Raw genomic sequence first — 8122 nt, forward strand, 5'->3', positions numbered from 1 at the left:
TTTTTTCTTTTTTCTTTCTTTTACCCTGACTCCCAACTTGTCTTCTTTTTCAGTTTTGTCTTCGAGAATTGAAGGAAGGTCTGAAGAAAGAAGCTCTATATGTTTCGCAATCATGAGGTTGTATACATTTTGCCAGTGGCAATATGTTAGGTGGACAATGTCAAGTTGACATGAAAGTACCAATTCAAGATTGCTAAAATTTTTGCTCTTTCGAGGTTGTGTTATTGGTTACGGACAGAGAACAAGTGAAGAGATTAGAGATATATTCATTTATTATTATGTATAACTAGCCTTTCTGCAAGCGTAAAAGGGCCACGTTCGCGCGTGTGTTTAATTTTTTTTCGCTTTTAACATTAGTTAACTATTTACTTATAAACCCATGCAAGACGTCTTTTTCTATACATGTAATAATCTTCTTTTGTAACATTCATTGACAGTTAAAAAAACATTCAAATACTCGGTCAAATAACAGTTTCAGCATAACACAAATGAATTGAAAAACTAGGGGTTCTAACAACATATTTATATATATACTAAAGCTTGGTTAACTGTTCATAGGCATATACTGACCATTTTGCCTCTGTTATTTTTAGAAAACCACAATATTGCCATTAACCCTAGATATATAATCAGTATAACAGCTGGGTATAATTTGCATTCAGTATAACATTCTATGAAGTACATATCAGAAACATTTCCATCAATCAATTAACCCATTGACCAGTTTCATAACGTTGTTTTTGGATAAAGTAATTTTAATGTTCATAGAAATTTCAAAATCATGGGAATTACAATTCCATGAATTTAAATCCTATTAATTGAGAATTCCATTGTTTTAGATTTTATGATGTAGAGTTTTAAAATGACAAGAATTTGTATTCAGACAAACCTTAGTTAAGGGATTTGACAAATGATGTTTATTTTATGAGGAATTGAAGTCGGGAATTTAAGCTCCCATTCCATGATTATTTTCCCGTGGAAATTGCTAATTCCACGGGATAAGTATCCAAACGAGAGAAACCGTCCTAAGAAATTAGGAATTTCTTATTTTTGATTAAATTCCTAGGAATTCACCCGCATCCAAACACACCGTAAATGTATACACCGCACCAAAACGCGGGTATAATTCTAGTTACATACTCATCAGATGTCAATGAAATATTCCTACCTCAAATGGCAGTGGCAATCACTTCAACAGCAATTGTCATATGCGGCCAGCACTCCAGGTACACATCAACTTTGAGCACAGACTAACATCATCATAATATGACATATATGGTAAAGTATTCATCATAATCTTAAGTCCAACCATTAGAGAAAAACAAAAACAGCATATAACAGCAGTAGAATTGACCAATTTGTTTAATAGAATTGTTCGTATATGTATGCAATATGCAACTGGAAATAGTACATGCAGTTAACATACATATACAAAGAACACAAACGAAGTAGTAGACAGATGTGTAGCATCGACTGATTTACCTGAAATTTATATGTACACCCACTACATATGTCATCAAGATGAGTTGCAATACCAAAATGTCCGCAATTGTGAATTTTCAAGTCAAATTCCTATTAAAAAATATACAAACCATAAAAATCGAACTTCAACATCTATTTCAGAAAGATGCAAATCCATAAAACTCGCATAAGTACATATTTGATTCTTCTTCTCCCCTACATTCCTCCTAAGCCGTATCTCCATCAACAACACCAAGTAGCCCTCATAGTCTATGTGCTATATAATCAAGTTCATTCTCCCTGCCACCGTCACCATCCGATCACAAAATCAAAATCAAATTACAACTAAACAAACATGAGATGAATGACATAGATAATAAGGACCTGGAAACTGAGCGCAAAGTAGAGGAAGGTGACTGAAGACAACTTTGCTTTTGTTATGTGTACTACATATTATGTAGATTAGGTCTCTCCCATTGATTTAAAGAGTAGTAGAGCAGTAGATTTTGAAAGGAAGAGAAACGTGGAGAAGATAAAGGCAAATCAGTTTATTTTGCATCCAACTGCTTGTGGGAGTTGTGGGGGAAGAGGAAACTGATTCAAAGTAGTTTCATTTGTTATCTTTTACTGTTCTTTTACCTTGTTTTCATTAATTTTTCTATACAAAACAATTAATAAACAAAGGGCAATTGTAGGGTTTTTTTTTAAATCCAACAGGGGCAAAAGAATCTTATACTAAAACCCGTGGTTGGCATCAATCATGAGATACCTACAATGGACGGGGTGCAATATGTATACAAAACGATCCTTGTATGTAAATTAGACGAAAGAAAATAAACTTTTACAGAGGAAGCCCATCATCTTAGAGATATAGATAGAGAGGCAGCATACCTTCTTTTAGAATACCATGGAATATACCAAGGAGAGGTGAAGAAAACGTAGGAGAAGAAAACTAATAATCAGTTTGGATCAATATTTGTTCCTTCAACTACTCGTGGGAGAGTTTGAGGGAGAGAATGAAACTGCTCTATAGCGGATTTTATTGTTGAAGGTTTACTCTTCTACCCTTTTAAACTACATATCTGTACTTAAAATATTTAATAAATCAAGGACAAATGAAGGGATTTCGAAAATTTAACCAAAAACGGTTCTAAGGCAAATTGCCTTAATTAATAGAGAAGAGATATATGCTTTTGGTTTAGTCGTTTTACAACTTTTCCATCAAAATCTTTTGAAAAAAAAAGTCAATGAAATATTACAACTATATATTAAACATTACAACAAACGTGAAACAGAACTCTGACTAAATCTGATGTTTATTATTTACATTTCTACATCTAGTTACTGTCCCTTCAATTTATTGATGTGAAGGTGGAGGACATGTAACAAGCATATTTTCAACATTCAAGAACTTGCAAGCAAATTCGTCGTCATTTTTAGCCAACATATCCTTTAAGCTACACTCAATATTCTTTCCCTTTAGCACCAAGTATCTTGGTTTTATCTTCTTTTTTAATGAATAACTAAAGTATCTCGGATAGTCCACGACTTCTGTTATCAGCTTCCCTATGGTGTTTATGAGGAATTCAAGCTTCGGTCGTAAAACCTCTTCGACGATGTACTCAAGCAAGGGAGAAAATTGTAGAACCATGAATGCAATATCCCTCCGTGACAACCCATTCTTAATTAAGTACTTCACCCTGCACACCAAATATCCCACAGCTATGTATAAGATTACACAAACGGTGACTTGCAATTGATATGCCTCCATCCAACATCGACTTTACTATCATACAATTACAGATCGCAAGTTTTATTGAGTACAATCAAGTTTGAGATTCATGATAAGAGGACTTTAAATTCAAAACTCTTATCATTCTTGCCCTTTCAATAAGGAATCTAAGAAAATTGTGGCATGTGGCAAACATGCAACTTGCAAGTTATCATTTTCAATTACTTAAATTAGAATTTGTCCAGTACACACTTGAGTCAAGACTGTACTTGCTGGGAATCAGAATCATAAGGCGTATCATATAAAACATGGTTAGATTGCTAGAATTTTTGCTCTTTCGAGGCTGTGTTATTGGTTGTGGGCAGAGAACAAGTGAAGAGATTAAAGATATATTCATTTATGTTCTATTAGGCCTTCAGGGCAACCACTAGTCGATGACTGGGACTGCCTCAATATGTTTGTAGGTCTAGGAGTAATTTTTTGTACTAATTGTTCATTTGTTAGTAGTATATAAATTATATGTTTAAATTATGTTTTGAGTTTCTTATCCATGAAGGTGAGGACCTATGAGAACTTCTGTGGAACTCTGTCGACATATGGAATAAAACACACGCAAGCTATAGCCAACATCTGCAATGCTGGGGTTACCAAAGAAAAAATAGTTGCAGCATCACGTCAAACTTGTTATAAAACACCCCAACTTTAGTTTTGGTTCTTCATGAAATGTACTAATAGTTTATCATGCGTGACTGCTGTGGTGAGAGTTTGTTGTACATGGATGAAGTGATAAAAGTCTTGGTAAGCAAATAAAAACTTACCAAATGCCAATATCAGTTGTACTTTCAAAGGCCAATCAAAAGAAGCAAAACTTCAAAGTGAATAAGAAGTCAAAACTAACGAGCACAAAATTACTTATGTAGCAAATGACCAGAATCATTAGCAGTTTCAACAGATTGGTCAAGCATAGATGCTCAATGAAACAAACCATATCTCAAGATCCCGAACACTCCCTGCAAAATCATACTGCTATCAGTATGTCAAAGGTGGAAACAAAAAGTTTTATATAAATAGTGATAGAAAATTTCATCAGTCCATCAATACGACAAACTAATGGAGATGAATCTAATTGACATATAAACTAGGATGGCGTAACATGTCATCACATCATCTCTAGTCGGATATGAATATATGAAAGCAAATTTCATATCAACGACAATGTCACTTAAAAATGGAGCCAAGAATGAGTTGTATTCAAATGAGAAACTAATTTGAGACAAGATGCATTGGATCAAGCATGTGTATAAATATTAAATTAAAACTTACTGGCATGATCCATCAAACATAGTCTAAAATAGAGCCAAAAGTGTTTTTTCAAGCAGGTCGCCGATCCCATCCATAGCTTTATTGATGACAGCCCCCATTGCAAGATGAAGTTCTTAAAACTGTGTTTACTGTTGCTAACTCCTTCCCAATTCCCAATTGTAGAAGAAGTGCAAGTTTCTTCCGTGTTTATATTGAGGGGCTGCTTTTGTAAGAAAGATACTAGATTGTGAGACATGAAATACCAAACTCAAATGCCAATGTTTATGTTTTTGTATGTATAGGGATTTGAAAGATAAAAAGCACGAAACTAATAGCCAATCTTGTTTGGAGAAAGTAATATATTGCTTATGAACTAGGTTATATAAAACCCTTATGCAAAAGAAACCATGATTCATGATTCAAGGCACTTGAGTCATCGAAAGCGATAACCATGTTGTTGATCAGACCAATCAAATTAATAAGCGTTTTAGTCACAACACAAGATTTTCTATGAAATGATCATCTGAGTTCAAGTTGTACAGTTTCTCTTTGCTTCATTCATGCATGTGTTAAACGAGAAGGAAGAAGAAAATCTCTCTGTGTTTACCCTAAAGCATTATGAAAAAAAAATGGAACAAAATCATGGTACTAACCTGAGAATCCTGATATATTTGAATGGTGAGGAACAGAAAACAACACCCGCGTCCACTTCATAACAACGAATGAAAAACGGTTATGGCTAAAACTGGGCTTACGGGTCGGTTGCGTTTGCTCTCACCCCAATTTTTTTTTCTTTTTTTTACCTTGACTCCGAACTTGTCTTCTTTATCAGTTTTGTCTTCGGGGATTGAAGGAAGGTATGAAGAAAGAAGCTCTATCAGTTTTGCGATTATGAGGTTGTATACGTTTTGTCAGTGGCAATATATTGGTAGGTGCACAGTGTCAAGTTGAGATGTAAGAGTCAATTTAAGATTGCCGAAATTTTTGCTCTTTCAAGGTTGTGTTATTGGTTGTGGGCAGAGAACAAGTGAAGAGATTAGAGATATATTAATTTATGTTTTATTAGGCCTTCAGGGCAACCACTATTCGATGATTGGGACTTCCTCAATATGTTTGTAAGTCCAGGAGTAATTTTTTGCACTAATTGTTCATTTGTTAGTAGTATAGAAATTATATGTTTAAATTATGTTTTGTGTTTCTTATCCATGAAGATGAGGACCTATGAGAACTTCTGTGGAACTCTGTCGACATATGGAATAAAACACACACAAGCTATAGCCAACATCTACAATGCTGGGGTTACCAAAGAAAAAATGGTTGCAGCATCACGTCAAACTTGTTATAAAACACCCCAACTTTAGTTTTGGTTCTTCATGAAATGTACTAATAGTTTATCATGCGTGAGTGTTGTGGTGAGAGTTGTTGTACATGGATGAAATGATAAAAGTCTTGGTAAGCAAATAAAAACTTATCTTCCAAAGCATATTTGCCTTCTGTGCCTCATGAATCAGTACAATACTCACATTTGATCTGGAACAATTGAGTTTCATAAGTTCAACAATTGGTAATCTATCCAAATTAGTGAAACTACAGCTAAAAGATCAATTAACTAATAAGAGCAAATTCAAAGTAATAAAACTGATTTCAGAATTACTGACAATAATCACCTAAGCCTCCTCCTCTTAGAGGTTTTGGTTTTCCTTTGAACATTTGTCACCTTGCTGATTTTCACACGTCTCGAGCTTTTTAGTCTTTGAGACCTGCCCATAACACGAACATACATACTCCTAGTCTTTAACCTTACATGCCGATGATGGTGACTTCGACTGCCATGCCTACTCAAAGGGTGAGTAGACCTCTGCACCCTATCTATTCTTCTCCTGCTTAGTGACTTTCGCTTTCTACTAACATTAAGATTATTATAATCGTCCCCTAAATTATTATCTCCACTTGAACTGTAGCCTTCTTCAATGTCTCGAAATTGGCGGTGGCGGAGATGACGCCTGCGACGATGGTTTACCCTCTTAATGTTGCTCAACTTGTACCACAAGAAACAACAAATGTCTTGCAGTGCAAACCAATATGTCTCACATGCAGCCCAACACATCTTACAGAGGCTTTTTCCAATGCATTGGAAGATCCCCAACTTGAATACTAAATAGAAGAATAGTAATGCTGCAAAGAAGAAAATATATTAAAAAACAAATTAAATCATTCTCCAAACGAAGCTAATATCAGTTGTACTTCCAAAGGCCAATCAAAAGAAGCAAAACATCAAAGTGAATAAGAAGACAAAACTAAGGAGCAGAAAATTACTTATGTAGCAAAGGACCAGAATCATTAGCAGTTTCAACATATTGGTCACGCATAGATGCTCAATGAAACAAACTATATCCCAAGGTCTCGAACGCTCCCTGCAGAATCATACTGCTATCAGTATGTGAAAGGTGAAAACAAAAAGTTTTATATAAATGGTGATGAAAAATTTCATCAGTGCATCAATACAACAAACTAATGGAGATGAATCTAATTGAACATATAAACTACGATGGCGCAACATGTCATCACATCATCTCTAGTCGAATATGAATATATGAAAGCAAATTTCATACCAACGGCAATATCACTTAAAAATGGAGCCAAGAATGAGTTGTATTCAAATGAGAAACTAATATGAGATAAGATACATTGGATCAAACATGTGTATAAATATTAAACTAAAACTTATTGGCATGATCCATCAAACATAGTCTTAAATGGAGCCAAAAGTGTTTTTTCAAACAGGTCGCCGATCCCATCCGTAGCTTTACTGATGACAGCCCCCATTGCAAGATGAAGTTCTTAAAACTGTGTTTACTGCTACTAATTCCTACCTAACTCCCAATTGTAGAAGAAGTGCAAGTTTTTTCCGTGTTTATATTGAGGGGCTGTTTTTGTAAGGAAGATACTAGATTGTGAGACATGAAATACCAAACTTAGATGCCACTGTTTATGTTTTTGTATGTAGAGGGATTTGAGAGATAAAAAGCACGAAACTAATAGCCAATCTTGTTTGGAGAAAGTAATATATTGCTTATGAACTAGGTTATATAAAACCCTTATGCAAAAAGAAACCATGATTCATGATTCAAGGCACTCGAGTCATCGAAAGCGATAACCATGTTGTTGATCAGACCAATCAAATTAATAAACGTTTTAGTCACAACACAAGATTTTCTATGATATGATCATCTGAGTTCAAGTTGTACAGTTTCTCTTTGCTTCATTCATGCATCTGTTAAACAAGAAGGAAGAAGAAAATCTCTCTGTGTTTACCCTAAAGCATTATGAAAGAAAAATGGAACAAAATCATGGTACTGACCTGAGAATTCTGATATATTTGAATGGTGAGAAACAGAAAACAACACCCGCGTCCACTTCATAACAACGAATGAAAAACGGTTATGGCTAAAACTGGGCTTACGGGTCGGTTGCGTTTGCTCTCACCCCAATTAAACTAATGTAGAGAAGTCGAGTAAGGAAAACCTAAAACAAAAAAGATACAGTTACCTGTTAGAATTATAGTTAGAGACTTTTTGGCTTAAAGTTAGAGTGTTTTTTGCTCTGGTACCGATCAAAACCTGAATC

The 8122-nt window shown here is 34.7% G+C and overlaps 1 pseudogene; it reads left to right on the forward strand.

Moving 5' to 3' along the window:
- The window catches only part of LOC101304083, a 12844-nt pseudogene extending 8945 nt beyond the window's left edge, over nucleotides 1-3899 (forward strand).
- Nucleotides 3900-8122: the final 4223 nt, after the last annotated feature.

Source organism: Fragaria vesca, linkage group LG3, assembly GCF_000184155.1.
Source record: "Fragaria vesca subsp. vesca linkage group LG3, FraVesHawaii_1.0, whole genome shotgun sequence".
Lineage (NCBI taxonomy): Eukaryota > Viridiplantae > Streptophyta > Magnoliopsida > Rosales > Rosaceae > Fragaria > Fragaria vesca.